The sequence below is a fragment of the Coregonus clupeaformis genome, chromosome 16 (genome assembly GCF_020615455.1).
Source record: "Coregonus clupeaformis isolate EN_2021a chromosome 16, ASM2061545v1, whole genome shotgun sequence".
In the NCBI taxonomy this organism is placed as follows: domain Eukaryota; kingdom Metazoa; phylum Chordata; class Actinopteri; order Salmoniformes; family Salmonidae; genus Coregonus; species Coregonus clupeaformis.
The window spans coordinates 13,786,638-13,806,510 of record NC_059207.1 but is presented as its reverse complement, the minus strand read 5'-3'; the positions used below and the strand labels follow the sequence as shown (position 1 = coordinate 13,806,510).

Below are 19,873 nucleotides of genomic sequence, written 5' to 3'. Positions count from 1 at the left end.
GTCTCAAAATGAGCAGTTTTCTCTGTGCTATGTAGAGAAGAACCTGTAGTAGCAGCAGCAGTCATTTTCAACTCCGCTGTTGCAGTGTCCTGTGACACTGTGGTCGCTCTTTGTTTTGGCTTCTCAGTGCTGAACAGAGAATAAACTTTAGTCATGAATGTCATTTGTTCTGCTTTGATTGTGCTGTATACAGAAGAAACCGTTGCCGTAACAGACTCTTTGATAAATATAGCAGAGGTCTGGTCACCTGAGCTTTCATCGTCTGTGAGTGTTAAATCTGAAATGAAAGCAACTGAGAGTTTCTCTGTACTGCTTTTTTCTCTTTCTGTCACCTCACTTTCTGGGGTCTGAGCTGTGCTAGAAATAACCTTAGGTACCTCTGCAGTTGTGCCAGATGATAGAGTTACATCAACATCAACAGCTGTTTCAAGGGTGGTGTCACTGCTGACAGACAATGTGGTAAATTCTTCCTTTGTTGTTGCTGGACTAGACAGGAGAGGAGCAGTTGTGCTTGCAGGTTGCTTAGTAGACACGTCTGAGATGTCTTCACCTGAACTCTCCTCCTCTGTCCCTTCAGCCTCAGCTGTAGAGTCTATTGTCAAGTCACCACTACCCTGCTCTGTGAAAGAGGCCGTGGAAGCCTCTGTTGGTTTACCTGAGCTTGACATGGAAGGAGATTGGGTTGATGTGGATTCCTGGGACTGTGTGAACACTTTTGAAGAATCAACACTTGGAGTCTTAGATGTGCTCTCAGTCTCTCTGATTTCGGTCTCATCTGTGGCTACAGTGAACTGGTCCTGTGGTTTAGTGGTGGTCTCCACTGGTACCTCTTCACCTGACCCTTCAGCTTGACTTGTCTCCTGGTCATCATCTGTTGGTGAGATTCCCGAGCCCCCCATGTCTACGTAAGTGAAGGAAGTGACAAATGGTTTTGATGTGCTTGCTAGTCCAGTTGTTTGGTCCACAGAATGCTCCAAAGTTTCAACTGCTACAGTGGGAGTGTCTATGTGTGTTTCATCTATTTCTTCTGTGGGTGTGATGACTGTTCCTAAAGTTGTGAATTGGAATTGGTCACTGCTGATGACTGAGGAAGAAGATGTGGTCATAACAGCTTCTGACCCTAGTGATGATGCTGTAGTAGATTCCTTGGTACACATATCACGTGTCAGGTCGCCAGAGCTCTCCTCGTCTTTGAATGTGACCATTGAGGATGTCACACTAGAGACAGGGCCATCTGAAGATCCCTCGGTGCCTGTTGGTTCTTCTGTCTGTTCAACCCCCCTTGGTTCCATCAGTTACCTCAGTGCTTACTGATTTTGTAAACACTGAGTCTGTTGAAGATGATGTAGTTTGCAGTGGGGCTGTTGTAACAGCAGATGTGTCATCACCTGAACTCTCATCCTCTGTGGCCTCACTTTCTGAACTAGACGGTTCTGTGAAGTCTCCACTTCCTTGCTCAGACAATGAAGCACTGGATGATTCTATTGTCTCAGCTGTGCTAGTGGAGAGATGAGATTGGGTTGATGTGGATTCCTGGGACTGTGTGAACACTTTTGAAGAATCAACACTTGGAGTCTTAGATGTGCTCTCAGACTCTCTGATTTCGGTCTCATCAGTTGCTGCAGTGAACTGGTCCTGTGGTTTAGTGGTGGTCTCCACTGGTACCTCCTCAACAAACCCTTCAGCTTGACTTGTCTTTTGCTCACCCTCTGTTGTTGAGTTTCCAAATCCATCCATGTCATCCTCTGTTGTTGAGATTCCAAATCCCTCCATGTCTATGGGTGTAGAGGTGCTGTGGATAACCTGTGTTGATCCACTGGTTTGTTCCGTCACCTGTCCAGTCAATGTATATGGAGTGGTAGAACTACTGACAAACTCAATCGTTGAGGTTGGCACCTTGCTAAACATATCAGGGGCCTGGTCACCGGAACCATCTTCCTCTGTAAGGGTCAAGATTGAACTTGAGGTTACTGTTGGTCTTGATGTAGTGTAAGTACTAACTGACTCTGATGTGGATGCAGTTGTTGATTCAGACTCCTTGGTGAACATTTCAATTGTTGAACCACTTGACATTCCATCCACTTCTGAAGTGAGGACGGCGCGTGTCTCTGTTTCATCAATAATGGGAAGAACTGATGGCATTTCTGAGCTTGATGGCAACTCTGGCTGTTCTGGTCTGACTGTGCTATACAGTGGAGAAAGAGGGGTGGCAGCTGACTGAGTAGTAAACATATCAGGAGTCTGATCTCCTGAGCTCTCCTCTTCTAGGATGGTAGTCTCAAAATGAGCAGTTTTCTCTGTGCTATGTAGAGAAGAACCTGTAGTAGCAGCAGCAGTCATTTTCAACTCCGCTGTTGCAGTGTCCTGTGACACTGTGGTCGCTATTTGTTTTGGCTTCTCAGTGCTGAACAGAGAAGAAACTTTAGTCATGAATGCCATTTGTTCTGCTTTGATTGTGCTGTATACAGGAGAAACTGTTGCAGTAAAATACTCTTTGGTACATATATCAGGGGTCTGGTCACCTGAGCTTTCATCGTCTGTGAGTGTTAAATCTGAAATGAAAGCAACTGAGAGTTTCTCTGTACTGCTTTTTTCTCTTTCTGTCACCTCACTTTCTGGGGTCTGAGCTGTGCTAGAAATAACCTTAGGTACCTCTGCAGTTGTGCCAGATGATAGAGTTACATCAACATCAACAGCTGTTTCAAGGGTGGTGTCACTGCTGACAGACAATGTGGTAAATTCTTCCTTTGTTGTTGCTGGACTAGACAGGAGAGGAGCAGTTGTGCTTGCAGGTTGCTTAGTAGACACGTCTGAGATGTCTTCACCTGAACTCTCCTCCTCTGTCCCTTCAGCCTCAGCTGTAGAGTCTATTGTCAAGTCACCACTACCCTGCTCTGTGAAAGAGGCTGTGGAAGCCTCTGTTGGTTTACCTGAGCTTGACATGGAAGGAGATTGGGTTGATGTGGATTCCTGGGACTGTGTGAACACTTTTGAAGAATCAACACTTGGAGTCTCAGATGTGCTCTCAGTCTCTCTGATTTCGGTCTCATCGGTTGCTACAGTGAACTGGTCCTGTGGTTTAGTGGTGGTCTCCACTGGTACCTCCTCACCTGACCCTTCAGCTTGACTTGTCTTTTGCTCACCCTCTGTTGTTGAGTTTCCAAATCCATCCATGTCTATGGGTGTAGAGGTGCTGTGGGTAACCTGTGTTGATCCACTGGTTTGTTCCGTCACCTGTCCAGTCAATGTATATGGAGTGGTAGAACTACTGACAAACTCAATCGTTGAGGTTGGCACCTTGCTAAACATATCAGGGGCCTGGTCACCGGAACCATCTTCCTCTGTAAGGGTCAAGATTGAACTTGAGGTTACTGTTGGTCTTGATGTAGTGTAAGTACTAACTGACTCTGATGTGGATGCAGTTGTTGATTCAGACTCCTTGGTGAACATTTCAATTGTTGAACCACTTGACATTCCATCCACTTCTGAAGTGAGGACGGCGCGTGTCTCTGTTTCATCAATAATGGGAAGAACTGATGGCATTTCTGAGCTTGATGGCAACTCTGGCTGTTCTGGTCTGACTGTGCTATACAGTGGAGAAAGAGGGGTGGCAGCTGACTGAGTAGTAAACATATCAGGAGTCTGATCTCCTGAGCTCTCCTCTTCTAGGATGGTAGTCTCAAAATGAGCAGTTTTCTCTGTGCTATGTAGAGAAGAACCTGTAGTAGCAGCAGCAGTTATTTTAGACTCAGCTGTTGCAGTGTCCTGTGACACTGTGGTCGCTATTTGTTTTGGCTTCTCAGTGCTGAACAGAGAAGAAACTTTAGTCATGAATGTCATTTGTTCTGCTTTGATTGTGCTGTATACAGAAGAAACCGTTGCCGTAACAGACTCTTTGATAAATATAGCAGAGGTCTGGTCACCTGAGCTTTCATCGTCTGTGAGTGTTAAATCTGAAATGAAAGCAACTGAGAGTTTCTCTGTACTGCTTTTTTCTCTTTGAGTCACCTCACTTTCTGGGGTCTGAGCTGTGCTAGAAATAACCTTAGGTACCTCTGCAGTTGTGCCAGATGATAGAGTTACATCAACATCAACAGCTGTTTCAAGGGTGGTGTCACTGCTGACAGACAATGTGGTAAATTCCTCCTTTGTTGTTGCTGGACTAGACAGGAGAGGAGCAGTTGTGTTTGCAGGTTGCTTAGTAGACACGTCTGAGATGTCTTCACCTGAACTCTCCTCCTCTGTCCCTTCAGCCTCAGCTGTAGAGTCTATTGTCAAGTCACCACTACCCTGCTCTGTGAAAGAGGCTGTGGAAGCCTCTGTTGGTTTACCTGAGCTTGACATGGAAGGAGATTGGGTTGATGTGGATTCCTGGGACTGTGTGAACACTTTTGAAGAATCAACACTTGGAGTCTTAGATGTGCTCTCAGTCTCTCTGATTTCGGTCTCATCAGTTGCTGCAGTGAACTGGTCCTGTGGTTTAGTGGTGGTCTCCACTGGTACCTCTTCACCTGACCCTTCAGCTTGACTTGTCTTTTGCTCACCCTCTGTTGTTGAGTTTCCAAATCCATCCATGTCTATGGGTGTAGAGGTGCTGTGGGTAACCTGTGTTGATCCACTGGTTTGTTCCGTCACCTGTCCAGTCAATGTATATGGAGTGGTAGAACTACTGACAAACTCAATCGTTGAGGTTGGCACCTTGCTAAACATATCAGGGGCCTGGTCACCGGAACCATCTTCCTCTGTAAGGGTCAAGATTGAACTTGAGGTTACTGTTGGTCTTGATGTAGTGTAAGTACTAACTGACTCTGATGTGGATGCAGTTGTTGCATCAGACTCCTTGATGAACATCTCAATAGTTGAACCACTTGACATTCCATCCACTTCTGAAGTGAGGACGGCGCGTGTCTCTGTTTCATCAATAATGGGAACAACTGATGGCATTTCTGAGCTTGATGGCAACTCTGGCTGTTCTGGTCTGACTGTGCTATACAGTGGAGAAAGAGGGGTGGCAGCTGACTGAGTAGTAAACATATCAGGAGTCTGATCTCCTGAGCTCTCCTCTTCTAGGATGGTAGTCTCAAAATGAGCAGTTTTCTCTGTGCTATGTAGAGAAGAACCTGTAGTAGCAGCAGCAGTTATTTTCAACTCCGCTGTTGCAGTTTCCTGTGACACTGTGGTCGCAATTTGTTTTGGCTTCTCAGTGCTGAACAGAGAATAAACTTTAGTCATGAATGTCATTTGTTCTGCTTTGATTGTGCTGTATACAGAAGAAACCGTTGCCGTAACAGACTCTTTGGTAAATATATCAGGGGTCTGGTCACCTGAGCTTTCATCGTCTGTGAGTGTTAAATCTGAAATGAAAGCAACTGAGAGTTTCTCTGTACTGCTTTTTTCTCTTTCTGTCACCTCACTTTCTGGGGTCTGAGCTGTGCTAGAAATAACCTTAGGTACCTCTGCAGTTGTGCCAGATGATAGAGTTACATCAACATCAACAGCTGTTTCAAGGGTGGTGTCACTGCTGACAGACAATGTGGTAAATTCTTCCTTTGTTGTTGCTGGACTAGACAGGAGAGGAGCAGTTGTGCTTGCAGGTTGCTTAGTAGACACGTCTGAGATGTCTTCACCTGAACTCTCCTCCTCTGTCCCTTCAGCCTCAGCTGTAGAGTCTATTGTCAAGTCACCACTACCCTGCTCTGTGAAAGAGGCCGTGGAAGCCTCTGTTGGTTTACCTGAGCTTGACATGGAAGGAGATTGGGTTGATGTGGATTCCTGGGACTGTGTGAACACTTTTGAAGAATCAACACTTGGAGTCTTAGATGTGCTCTCAGTCTCTCTGATTTCGGTCTCATCTGTGGCTACAGTGAACTGGTCCTGTGGTTTAGTGGTGGTCTCCACTGGTACCTCTTCACCTGACCCTTCAGCTTGACTTGTCTCCTGGTCATCATCTGTTGGTGAGATTCCCGAGCCCCCCATGTCTACGTAAGTGAAGGAAGTGACAAATGGTTTTGATGTGCTTGCTAGTCCAGTTGTTTGGTCCACAGAATGCTCCAAAGTTTCAACTGCTACAGTGGGAGTGTCTATGTGTGTTTCATCTATTTCTTCTGTGGGTGTGATGACTGTTCCTAAAGTTGTGAATTGGAATTGGTCACTGCTGATGACTGAGGAAGAAGATGTGGTCATAACAGCTTCTGACCCTAGTGATGATGCTGTAGTAGATTCCTTGGTACACATATCACGTGTCAGGTCGCCAGAGCTCTCCTCGTCTTTGAATGTGACCATTGAGGATGTCACACTAGAGACAGGGCCATCTGAAGATCCCTCGGTGCCTGTTGGTTCTTCTGTCTGTTCAACCCCCTTGGTTCCATCAGTTACCTCAGTGCTTACTGATTTTGTAAACACTGAGTCTGTTGAAGATGATGTAGTTTGCAGTGGGGCTGTTGTAACAGCAGATGTGTCATCACCTGAACTCTCATCCTCTGTGGCCTCACTTTCTGAACTAGACGGTTCTGTGAAGTCTCCACTTCCTTGCTCAGACAATGAAGCACTGGATGATTCTATTGTCTCAGCTGTGCTAGTGGAGAGATGATATTGGGTTGATGTGGATTCCTGGGACTGTGTGAACACTTTTAAAGAATCAACACTTGGAGTCTTAGATGTGCTCTCAGACTCTCTGATTTCGGTCTCATCAGTTGCTGCAGTGAACTGGTCCTGTGGTTTAGTGGTGGTCTCCACTGGTACCTCCTCAACAAACCCTTCAGCTTGACTTGTCTTTTGCTCACCCTCTGTTGTTGAGTTTCCAAATCCATCCATGTCATCCTCTGTTGTTGAGATTCCAAATCCCTCCATGTCTATGGGTGTAGAGGTGCTGTGGATAACCTGTGTTGATCCACTGGTTTGTTCCGTCACCTGTCCAGTCAATGTATATGGAGTGGTAGAACTACTGACAAACTCAATCGTTGAGGTTGGCACCTTGCTAAACATATCAGGGGCCTGGTCACCGGAACCATCTTCCTCTGTAAGGGTCAAGATTGAACTTGAGGTTACTGTTGGTCTTGATGTAGTGTAAGTACTAACTGACTCTGATGGGGATGCAGTTGTTGCAACAGGCTCCTTGGTGAACATCTCAATTGTTGCACTACTTGAGGTTGTATCCTCTTCTGAAGTGAGGATGGTGCTTGTCTCTGTTTCATCAGTGATGTGAACAACTGATGTCATTTCTGACCTTGATGGTGCCTCTGGCTCTTCTGGTCTGACTGTGCTATACAGTGGAGAAAGAGGGGTGGCAGCTGACTGAGTAGTAAACATATCAGGAGTCTGATCTCCTGAGCTCTCCTCTTCTAGGATGGTAGTCTCAAAATGAGCAGTTTTCTCTGTGCTATGTAGAGAAGAACCTGTAGTAGCAGCAGCAGTCATTTTAGACTCAGCTGTTGCAGTTTCCTGTGATACTGAAGTCGGTACATGTCCTGGCTTCTCAGTGCTGAACAGAGAAGTTGCTATAGTTGTAGAAGTCTTTTCACTCTCTGCTTTTGCAGCTTCCTGTGACGCTGTGGTAGGCTTCTCAGTGCTATGCGGAGAATAAGCTGAAGTGATTGTAATCTTTGATGTTTCAGCTGTTGCAGTTTCACGAGATGCTGTAGTCACTACTTGTCTTGGATTCTTAGTGCTGAACAGAGAAGAAACTGTTTTAGTTGCCGTGTCTTTGGTAAACATATCAGATGTCTGATCACCTGAGCTCTCTTTTTCTGTGGTGAGGACTGAACTTGTTTCAGGTGCAGGGCTGAGGATTGTAGGTTCTTCTTCAGGTTTTGTGGCAGTTTGAGTGGGTGAAGGTATAGACTTAACGTGTGAAGGCTCTGCGCTACCGTCATAGTCCACCTCTTCAATGTCTGTCAAAGTGGATGATGTGACAGTAATGGAAGCTACACTTGTTGGTTCTCTGCTGTACATAGAAGATGTAGGTGTCACGGAAGTCTTGGTAAACATCTCAGTTGTTTGGTCACTTGAGCTTTCTTCATCTGTAGAGGTGAGGACTGAACTTGACTCTATGTCACCGGTAATTGGGGTAACTGAAGGTTTTTCTGTTACTTGTCCTGGATTGTCTGTGCCATATAGAGATGAAGCTGCAGTAAGAGCCGTCTTTGAAGTCTCAGCTGTTGCAGATTCATGTGACGCTGTCGTTCTGACATGTCCTGGTTTCTCTGTCCTGAAAAGAGTGGAGACTGTGGTGGTTGCAGTTTCTTTGGTAAACATATCAAGAATTGAGCTTGTCTCTGTATCATCAATCATGGGAAGACCTGATGTCCTTCGTGTTTCTCTAGTCGGTCCAAATTCTGTTATTTCAGTTAGTGCTTCCTGTGAGGTGCCAATCACTGTAGCTGATGTCCCCATTGGTTCCCATGTTTGATCTATCAGGGTAACCACGGCAGTCGTAGATGATACTTGGGATGCAGTTTCATGCGAGGCTGTAGTCCCTACAAGTCCTATTTCGTCCGTCCTGAATAAAGAGGACACTGTGGTAGTTGCAGTGTCTTTGGTAAACATATCAGGGTTCTGATCACCTGAGCTTTCCTCATCTGTAATGGTAAGTTCTGATGCAGTTGTCTGGACATCTGCGCTCTCCTCACCAGTAGAGGAGAGGTCTGAGGTTCTCTCTGTGTAAACAGTAACAGGGGTACCTGAAGGTTTTTCTGTGCTTGTTGGCCTCTCTGTGACTTCTGTGACTGTCTCCACTGTTGCAGTTTCTTGTGACGTTGTTTTCTCCGTGCTATATACAGACGAAACTGTAGTAGTAGCAGTCTCAGTGTCAGGTGTTGCAGTTTCATGTGATGCAGTAGTTAATTGTCCGGGTTTCTCAGTGCTATACAGAGAAGTAGCTGTAGTTGTAGCAGTCTGTGGAGACTCCCCTGCTGCAGTTTCATGTGATGCTGTAGTCTCTACATTTTCTGGTGTCTCAGTACTAAACAGAGAAGAAGTGGTGGTTGTTGTAGTTGCAGAGTCTACGGTGAACTTATCACCTGTCTGGTCAACTGAGCTCTCCTTGTCTGTAGAGGAGATAACTGTGCTCGTCACCACCTCATTAATAATGGGTGTAACTGCTGGTTTTTCTGAGCCCAATGGTTTCTCAGTCTGCCCTGTAACTTCACTATTTCCTGTTGTGGTCATTACATGTGGCATTTCAGTGGTTGTCATTTGTTCTGGTTTGACTGTACTATAAACAAAAGAAACAGTTGCAGTGACAGGCTCTTTGGTAAACATATCAGGAGTCTGGTCACCTGAGCTCTCTTCATCTGTAGACAGGACCGAGCTAATCTCTGTATCATCAATTACACTGATGGTGGAGGGCTTTTCTGTGACAGATGTGTCTTCAATTGCAGCACTTCCCACTGTTATACCTACAGGTCGCTTAGTTGTAGTCATCTCCATCTCTGTTTTGATTGTGCTGAACAATGTAGGACCACTTGTCGCTGTAGACTCATTGGGGAACATATCAGGAGTCTGATCACCTGAGCTCTCTTCATCTGTGGTGAGGACTGAGCTTGTCTCTGTAACAGGAATAGACAAAGGTTTTTCTGAGCCTGCCAGTTTCTCAGCCTGGTCTGTAACTGCACTCTCTGCTGTTTCATGTGACACTGTGGTAGTAATTACTGGTTTCTCAGTGCTATACAAAGAAGAAACTGTGGGAGTTGCAGTGTCTTTGGTGTAAATCTCACTTGTCTGGTCACCTGAGGTCACTGTAGAGGATAGGGTTGAGCTTGCCTCAGTCACTTGAGTATCCACTGTAGCTCCACTAGAAACAGCTGTGCTGAAAGTCACAGAAGGTGAGACTGTTGGTGACACATCAACTTTTGTACTGGGTTCAATGCTTGATGATAATGTTGATCTATCATCCTCCATTTTGCCCGTGCTGAACACAGGAGATGCTGTTGTCACAATAGACTCCTTAGTGGACATCAGAGTTATCTCATCTTCATCTGTAGAGGTGACGGCTGTGCTAGTCTTTGTGTCATCACTAACCGGAGTAGCTGATGGTTTCTCTGTTTGCTCTGTAGCCTCACTGGTTGCTGTTGTGGTTGTGGTCACATCATGTTCTGTTTTGATTGTACTATAAAGAGGAGAGAGAGGTGTTGCAGTAGATGTGCTAGTAAACATATCAGGGTCACCTGAACTTTCCTCCTCCATAACACTTGGGGTAACTGAAGATGTATCTTTGCTTGTGGTCTCTTGTTCTTGTTTAGGTACCTCACTTGTCAGAATTGTGCCCTGTGTGGTGTATCGGCTGACTAAGTCTGAGAGAGATGCCATGGTTGTCTTAATCATCTGAATAGTACTATATATTGGAGAGGCAGTTGTTGCAGAAAATTCTTTGGTGGACATTGGAGATATCGCCAGACTCTCAGAACTCTCTTCATCTGTGGAGGCTGAAGTTGTCTCAGTCTCATCAATGATAGGAACAACTGATGGTTTCTCTGTGCCTGTTTGGTCTTTGGTCAGTGATGTTACCTCACTTTCCATTGTTGCTTGCTGTGTAGTGTCTGTTGAGCTTGTTCTTGGTGACGTTGTTGTGGATCCTAACAAGATCTGTTCTGTGTTGGATGATGAAGAGCTGGTTGTGAACATATCAGGAGTTTGGTCTCCTGTAGTCTCCTCCTCTGGTATGAAAACCATATGTGTTGCAGTAGTGTCTTTAACTGTGGGAGACACTGAAGGCTGGCTAATTGTTGTTCCCTCTTTCTGGCTTTTCAAAAATCCAACTGTGGTAGAGATCACGGAATGCGATTTCGTGCTGCCTGCCTCCTTGGATGGCGTCACCTCAGTCGTGATCGTTTCACCTAAAGTTGTTTGGCCACTTGTCATTGAGGAAGGCAGAGTGGTGCTTGTTGGTTCCTGAGGAGTGTGTATGTCCTGTGCTGATCCTTCCTCCTCGCCTGAGGTGGAGCCCTCAATGTCACTGGTGGTCGCTGGCGGTGATCCATCTTCAACATCACCAGAAGTGGGTGTAGGGATGGACAGTGAAGGGATTTGAGTGGAGATTTCAACATCTGGAACAGCAGATGCAATATCAGTCTCACCTGTGGACATGTGTAGTTCTGTTGTGGGAGAGAGAGAGAGCTCTTCCACAGACCCTTCTGGCTGAGTCACCTCAGCATTATTGTCATCATCCACGGGTTGTGTCGCTGATCTCTCAACCTCTTTGTCAAACACAGAGGTGCTGACTTGCTTGCTTCCTTCAGGGGGTGTGGGTGTATGAGATGCTTGGGTTTGTTCTGAAGCTTTGGTTACTGCTGTGCCAGATGGTGAAACAGTGGACACTGCTTCAGTGGATGTAGTTATGACGTCACTTAGTCCCTCTGAGGTTTCTGAAAATGATGATACACCCTCAGCTGTTTGCTCTGTTTTGGATGGAGTGGTTTCCACAATTGCTGTGACAGGTGCAGAGGTTGCAGTCACGTCTGTCTTTACAGCAGGGCCTTGTGTGGTTCCCTCAACCTGCTCTGGGGGTGACAGAGGAGGCGTTGACTCCACATGAACCATCTCAGGGCCATGGTTATCAAAAAATGTATCCAGAGTGGACGTTGACAAAGGCCGTGGGGAAGTTGAGAACGGTTCCTCCGTGGACACCAAAGAGATCTCCTTCTGAACATCAGTCTCATCTGTTATATTATCAATCTCTATCAGAGAGTAATCAAATGAGGTGGGGGTCATCTCCTCGTCGCTGCCCCCCAGCACGGTCACATTGTCCTCAAACTGGAACTGATCTCCTCCTGGTCTCCTCCCAACCTCCTCCTCTACTCGTATTCTCTCTGGCTCCAGGGTCACCTCGTGTTTGCCATTGATGAAGCTCAGCTTTGGATTGATGGTGACGGCAGCAGAGGAGAATAAGTCAGGTTCTCCACTGGCCAGCATGGGCTCACCATCCACCAGGGAGGGGGTGGCCTGGTCAGGAACGACAGGGATGGTAGGGAACTGACCCAGGTCTGGCACATCTGGAAGTACAGGGAACTGAATCAAAGTGTCTAAGATCTGCAGAGTTGCATCCACTGAAAAGAGACAGGGAGAGAGAGAGAGAGAGAGAGAGGGAGAAAGAGGGGGGAAATAGACTGATTAGCATACATAACAATGACACTATAAAAAGTAATTGTGTTGCTACCATTAGTTAATGCATTTATTTATACTTATTTACTAAATAGTTATTGAAAGTGATTGATAAAGTGCACAAAATGAACAAATGTGACATTGTTCTTAAACTTATTATTTGATTTCTTCCCTCCTGAAATGTAACCTGTTCACTGAACACAGTAATGGTCATTCAAGGCGTGGATTTTCCAAAGATACAAAGAGTAGATTATGTTGAAAAGCATTCGCACTGGGCACAGACGTCAGTTCAACGTCTAGTTTTGATTTACATTTAGTTAAGTTGTCAACTAACGTGAATTCAACGTGAAATCAACAAAACATGTCACCATGTCATTGGATTTAGGTTGAAAGTTGGGGGAAAAGAAGACGTAATGCCCATGTGTCGATAACTTTCTGCAAATCCAATCAGTTTTTCACGATTCAATGTCATCACATTGATTTTTTTGGGTTGAAATGACGGGGAAACAACATTGATTTAACCAGTTTTTGCCCAGTTGGTTGTCTCAACCTCCACAGTTCTCCGTCCATGTTGAATACCTTGAGGCTGTATTTAGTGAGTGGAAATCCAAATAAAAACAATTCCACGTTTGCCCTTCCTATTTCAGTTTAACTCTATTCAGCTCCATGGTTTACAAAAACATTGGACCTGAAATCCTGTAAGATGACCTAGGCCTAGGGCATCAGTTGGGGGAAGGCGTCCGCTTCTACTCCTGTTAACCTTTATTCTCTTTATGACCTCTGTCTAGTCATGAATAACAGGGGAGGGTAAAATCCTGTGGCAAGATGCTGCACTAAGTAGAGCTCAGCAGCTAATACCTGTTATGTGCTTAAGACTGAATGATTTGATATGGTCACAGCATCTTCACAACAAAGATAGCATGAGAGGACTAGTCACTTTAAAGGTCAGACTACAAATAATCAAACTATTATAAATCAAATCTTCTCGTACATATTTGGAAACTTTGGCTTGTCTGCCAACTGAATACCATCCAAACCATAATCCACAGATTTATATCCCCAATTAATTTGCAAAGAAAAATTACCACAAGGCCATCTCAGTGAGTAAGAAATGTACAATTTAAGCCTAACATTTAGGATTCCGAATTAAACAGTGACACTTCCAAACATCTTTGTGGAACATTGTTTGCTTTTCTGGGGTTACCAGTATTGCTTTACAGGTCTTATGATGGGGGCCACTTCCAACTTGGATTCAGAAATTACACGTCCTACAATACTACAGATGTAGGATCTTAATCTGATCACCCTGTTGCAGGAGAAATGTCCTGCAATGCAGGAAATGTAAAACCTGTAGTTTATTTGAGGTTTAAAAAGGCTTCTGAAATTTGAAATTTCCACTTTGAAATTTCAGACTTGATTTTCCCTTATGAAAAATGTATCAATCCCTATAAAAATGTCCATTAATTATAATCCACATAAGAATTCACATTTCCTGTTGCTGCAGTTGTGTTAATTTCTTCTTTTTAAAATGGTAACTCAGCAGCATCCTTCACTCTCTCCGAAGCACAAAGCTATCGCGATCTTCCTACACGCTTTACGCCTTACTTTGGAAAAGTGCAGTAAGTGACATGCTTCACCAGTTAAGAGGATGGCATCTGGTACAGCTCACAATACTTGGCAGTGATGTTTTAATCAGGCTGTTATGGGGAGCATTAAAGAATGCATATGATCGGTGTAACACGGCCCTTAAGCCCCTGTCTTGTGGGCTGGAAGGTCCCTCTCAGACCCCAAGTCAACTAAGGCTCTGAGCAAAGACAGACCTCCTGTTCCTGCCTTGCTTTGCAAACAAGAGTGGCTGTTAGGAGTCAAACGCTGAGCAGATCCATTGGATGTCAGTGTCTCCCTGGAGAGGAATGCGTGCCACATCTGATGATCGGCCCACACAACTGTATAGCCTTTGGAAAATAAGTCCTCACGCGTCCCCTCGAGATGCACACTTCAGTGTTTTTTTCCTTCCCCAGAATTAATAACAAACGTTGTGAGTAAGCCAGTGCTTCACGCCCTGATCTGACGGCACTAAAATGAATTACAAAGCAGGTGGCAAATGGCTTGGCTGAACACAGAGCAGTGTGGTCGTCTCTCTGTCATGGTAATCAGCTCGCCATTCTTTGGCTTGATCTGTTTACCATTTTCTACTTGCAATCCAACCAACGCCAGGGTAGGGGATAATGGGTATTCATTCACCATTCACCACACACTCCTCCTCCATTTTTTTCTCTCTCCCATCTGAAGAGAGAAGTTTCCCACAAGCTGTGGCTCAGATAGATTCATGGCTGGGAGAGAGAACACCTGAAGGGGCCTAACGCTGCAGAGGCTGACACCTGTTTAAGGCCAGTGGAGCCTGGGAACACATAAGAGCAATAACCCACCCCCTTACACACACACACACAACCCCCCTCTTTAATCACTGCATCTTACCTCACTCCACACTCCCAACTCCCCTACCCTTTCTACTCCCCCGCACCACCACCACCACCACCACCACCATGCCTCCCTGCCTCCCTCCTGAAACTCCCTGCCTCAGTGGCGGGTGCCCAAGCTCCTGGTGACATATTACGCATCTGTTAAAATAAAACCAGCCGCCACATAAACCGAGGCCAGCAGTGGCTCTGGAGGGAGAGCAGTGCTCCATGCTGAGGACAGGCACAAACACTCTGCTGTGTGCGAATCATGACCTCAGCCACACAACTCACCAGCTGCACAGCACCACTGCTCCAGAGTCCAGACCTATCTCCTTACTCTAATTCAGTGGGCAGGTAGGTCATGTGGATGCTTTGGAGGAATCATTTTGTACTGGATAGCACATAATAAGGTTGGACCACACACTAAAACTTGAAGATCAAATTATAGGTGGACAAATATCAATGTGCTGTTAAAACATCAATGTGCCCTTATGGGATCAGTTCGTTCATTCTGATCAGGGAGATGTGAGTGATTATTGTCACTTATCAAGCTCTTTGTATAGGTTACTATGACTCCAATTATAATAATAATAATAATTTGCCATTTAGCAGACGCTTTTATCCAAAGCGACTTACAGTCATGTGTGCATACATTTTTACGTATGGGTGGTCCCGGGGATCGAACCCACTACCCTGGCGTTACAAGCGCCATGCTCTACCAATTGAGCTACAGAGGACCAATTCCCATAAGCGAGTGGTTTCTCCTGTGAAGGTCCTTGTGGCACACAACAGTCAGGCCACCACGCCACCAGCTCCTCAAACCAAATCAAATCAAATCAAATTTTATTTGTCACATATACACATGGGTTTAGCAGATGTTATTGCGGGTGTAGCGAAATGCTTGTGCTTCTAGCTCCGACAGTGCAGTAATATCTAACAAGTAATATCTAACATATCACAACATATACCCAATACACACAAATCTAGCAAGGAATGGAATTTAAGAATATATACATATATGGACAAGCAATGACAGAGCGGCCTGGACTAAGATACAGTAGAATATTATAGTATAGAATACAGTATATACATATGAGATGAATAGTGCAAGATATGTAAAATTATTAAAGTGACTAGTGTTCCATTTCTTAAAGTGGCCAGTGATTTCAATAGGCAGCAGCAGCCTCTAATGTGCTAGTGATGGCTATTTAACAGTCTGATGGCCTTGAGATACAAGCTGATTTTCATTCTCTCGGTCCCAGCTTTGATGCACCTGTACTGACCTCGCCTTCTGGATGATAGCGGGGTGAACAGGCAGTGGCTCGGGTGGTTGATGTCCTTGATGATCTTTTTGGCCTTCCTTTGACATCGGGTGCTGTAGGTGTCTTGGAGGGTGGGTAGTTTGCCCCCGGTAATGCGTTCGTCAGACCGCACCACCCTCTGGAGAGCCCTGCAGTTGCGGGCGGTGCAGTTGCCGTACCAGGCGGTGATACAGCCTGACAGGATGCTCTCAATTGTGCATCTGTAAAAGTTTGTGAGGGTTTTAGGTGCCAAGCCAAATTTCTTCAGCCTCCAGAGGTTGAAGAGGCTCTGTTATGCCAGCTGTCCTCACAGAGAGGGGAGACTTTGTCTTAGTGGTGACATCACCCTTGAGATGATGTCCAGGCTTCAGTGTGCAGACGGGCATCTGTGCTTACTCAGGTAGGCTGCCAAGCCTCCTCCTTTACTGTCAGGCTGGCAGAGGGAGCCTGGCACGCACACATGCACATACGCACGCGCAAACACACACACACACAGGCTGTGCCCTGGGTCCGTGATGTGGCTCCTCTGCGCACAGTGTTGGCTCTCTCCCCAGCAGGCTGCACCAGCAGGTCTGCACTCTGAGAGGGAGTCCAGATCACCTGTACCCAGGCTCAACGGCAGCCCCATGGCAGTGCCAAACCAAACGTGTCCTGTACCACCGTGCCAGATCACCAAACTCATTTACAGCTAGTGTAGCACCACAGCGAGTCAGTAACGCTTCAGTATCCCTTTGTATTCGTTCTCTCCTTCTCAACCTCAACTTTCTTCAAGGCCAGCCATATCCTCCTTCTAACATAAATGCTGGGGGACAAGTAGCAAATATTCTTATATACTGTAATGTGAAGTGGTTGAGGTAATGTTACTGACACATGTAAAAGGCCACTTCAGGAGAAACTTTATGCCAATTTGCTTATGACACATTAAGGATTTTATTGCCTTAAACTGATTGAAATTAAAGAGGAAAAGTGTCATTATGACATTATTACAATCATGCTATTAATCTATAATCCAGCATTACTCAAAAAGCATGAGTAATCACGCCTGAAACAGACTGGCATTCTGAGCAACCATCAATAACCTGCTGAATAAGACATCAGTAATCCCTCCACTGGCCAATAGACTGTGAGGTAAGGGGTGGGACTCAAGGCCACACACTCCCTCGTCCTACACTGTTGCGGCTGCCTCAGTGAAGGAGAATAACAGCGATAGCAAAAAGCGAAGTGGGGAGAGTTATCCTTAACATTGGTAATCGACATAACTCAGGTCCTGGAGGCCTCACTGCTATGCTGACCACAAGACCTGTTAATCCAATAAACAGCTACTTTCTTAGAGACTGTGACCTTTTTCATTTTTCACTCTGTGTTTATTTCCCTCTGAACCCCCTGTCTGTCTGGACATTTGTTCAGCTGGACTAAGTGACTGAACTGAGGTGGTCCAGTTACTAAGAACCAAGTAGACTGTTAACGGATGTGGGGAGAGAGGATCCACTGAGGAATTCACTAGCTAGCTAGCAGGGGAGAGCAAAACAATTACAAAGAACATGTTTTGCAAGGGCTCCCTTGACAGGTCTACAGGGGTGGACATATATTTCATCCAACCACTTGATTAGAATTTATTTATTTATTTTTGCTCTGTAACAGTGTAAGATGATGTCAAATTGTGACAATACGCTAATGTCGCCTTTGTTATGTCTGTGGATTTTCTTCTGTCATTTTCAAAGGGTCTTCTGATGTAAATAGCCTACATGATTCTTGCTTGGTCTAAGGTTTTCATGAAACACATTTTACTATATAGAGTAAAATGTTGTAAGATATGAGAATAATATGACACTATAAAGGCAAAGCAACGTCAGACAGACATGAAATGAAAGAAAATGTCAGCCAAACATGACATACTGTATTCACATTTTTGGCAGGTTAGTGAAAACAGCGAAATCCCCAGTCTGTATTCTTCAGCATCGTTTAGAGTAGCTAATCAACTATCGCTACGTACAGTATGTGCTCAGTGCAGTAGTGGTTCCACACAATAATTGGCTAGCCCAATGACAAGACGAGTCATCATTTTCCTTTTCAAGTATCCAGCTCAAAAAAGCCATTGTGGCAATATACGTAACGATGCATGATAAACTAGCTAGCTAACTGTGTCGTCACCCATGAATACGTGTTCAATCAGCTAGCATTAACTTCACCCATGCTAAATCAGAATATGGTTAGACTATGCTTTGTTTTTGCAGATAGGTTTACATAAAGATGATCTTTGTTTCATGATCAAGAGAGTATAAAATATTAGAGCTCCATGCTCCTCCAAACTACAACATCTCCAAAAGAAAACCCTATGCAAAGTCAAAAACTACAAACATGTTCCCTAATGGTATTGAAATGAACAAGTCACACCAAAGCTAATGCTGATGTGGCAGCGTCTGTGTGTGAGCGAGAGAGAGAGCAAAAGAGAGAGAGAGAGAGAGAGAGAGAGAGAGAGAGAGAGAGAGAGAGAGAGAGAGAGAGAGAGAGAGAGAGAGAGAGAGAGAGAGAGAGAGAGAGAGAGAGAGAGAGAGAGAGAGAGAGAGAGAGAGAGAGAGAGAGCAGCACATGTGCATTCCCCATGGCGGAGAGTCAACCCCCCCTTCAGCACCCTGGACAGCACATGGTCTTACTGTCTCTTGCCAAAAAACCCTCTACTGTACATTCATGTTCATTGGCAGAGAGCAGCAGCACAGTAGGCCATAAGTGTTAACACATGTTAGAGACTCTCTATGCCTAAACATATTGAACAAGAAAAGAGCTGTTATTCACAGTAAACCAAAATATGTACTGTGCTTATGTTTTAATAAGCTTATTTTGCAAGTCAACAGGAGGAGAGTGATCAAGTTGAAGACCCACCCTAGTAACAGTAGCCTAACACATCTGACCTCCTACTAGAGCAGACATAAAGGATCCCAGGCAGGGGCAGATCTAAAGGACTACTAAGCACATGTGCACCACATGACTGTGTAGTAGGCCTAATCCTATTATAGGGAGGTCCTGATCTTTCCAGGTGACCCACAGCAAACCTCAACTACTGCAATCAACTTAAATTGCAGACATCCAGGTTATCACCGTCATGAAAATAAACATAATCTACTGGAAGTTTGACCTTTATATATCATACTTTATATAGGTCACCAAACGTGGAATTGTTACAGATCAACGTTTACCTCTAATGTTTGCCTATATCAAATGACCAATGTTTGCCTATATCAAATGACCAATGTTTGCCTATATCAAATGACCATAGCATTGGACGTAATGGAATACAGCAAACAAGAGGTATTCTTCTTACCTGAATCGTTCTGCTTCTGCTCGTCCACATTGACATGGATTGGGAGTCCGTCTGGGCCCACTGTGGCTGGAGCCCTGGTGGGCTTGTTCACGGCGGAGGTCATGGGGGCAGATGTGAAGTATTCTGTGTCGATGTCTGTGGTGACATCCGAGCCCTCAGTCAGGGTTTCACTGGGGGACTCAGGGAGGTGAGTGGTGGACTCTTCAATGACCTGGACGCCTGAGGTCACATCCTCAGCTGAAGTCTCAATGTTGATGAGAACGGCAGCTGCTGTTGTGCTCACTGAGGAAGGCTGCTTGGATGTCACGGTTGCATGTAGTGGGGTGGATTCAGTTGGCGGGGCCTGTGTTTGACATGCCTCCTCCCTGTACACGATGGCTGGTGTCTCTACATCATGAGGAAGAGATTTCTGGGTGGCCTCAGCTTCAGAAACACCCTCTGTCTCAGCCAGGTGAGTGACGGCTTGCACGGTCGAGTCTTGGGATGAGGGTGTGGTCAGGGCATCAGTTTCTGAGCCATCTAAAGGCTTCAATGATGAATCCGTTGGTATTGTTGAGCGTGTGGCTCCTGGTTGTGTCGGGGTGGTGGTGGTCTCAATGCCGGAGCCGGGATCTGTATCACACACGATTGGGACAGTGGTGGGAGATGGGCTTGTTGAGGGCTCATCATGCACCGCTTGGGTTGGAGGAAGTCCC

General features: G+C 45.4%; 1 protein-coding gene across 1 annotated transcript in view; it reads right to left on the bottom strand.

The window, feature by feature from the left end:
* LOC121584455 (versican core protein) overlaps positions 1 to 19,873 on the bottom strand; it is a 54,560-nt gene that overhangs the window by 22,368 nt on the left and 12,319 nt on the right. The window lies entirely within an intron of this gene.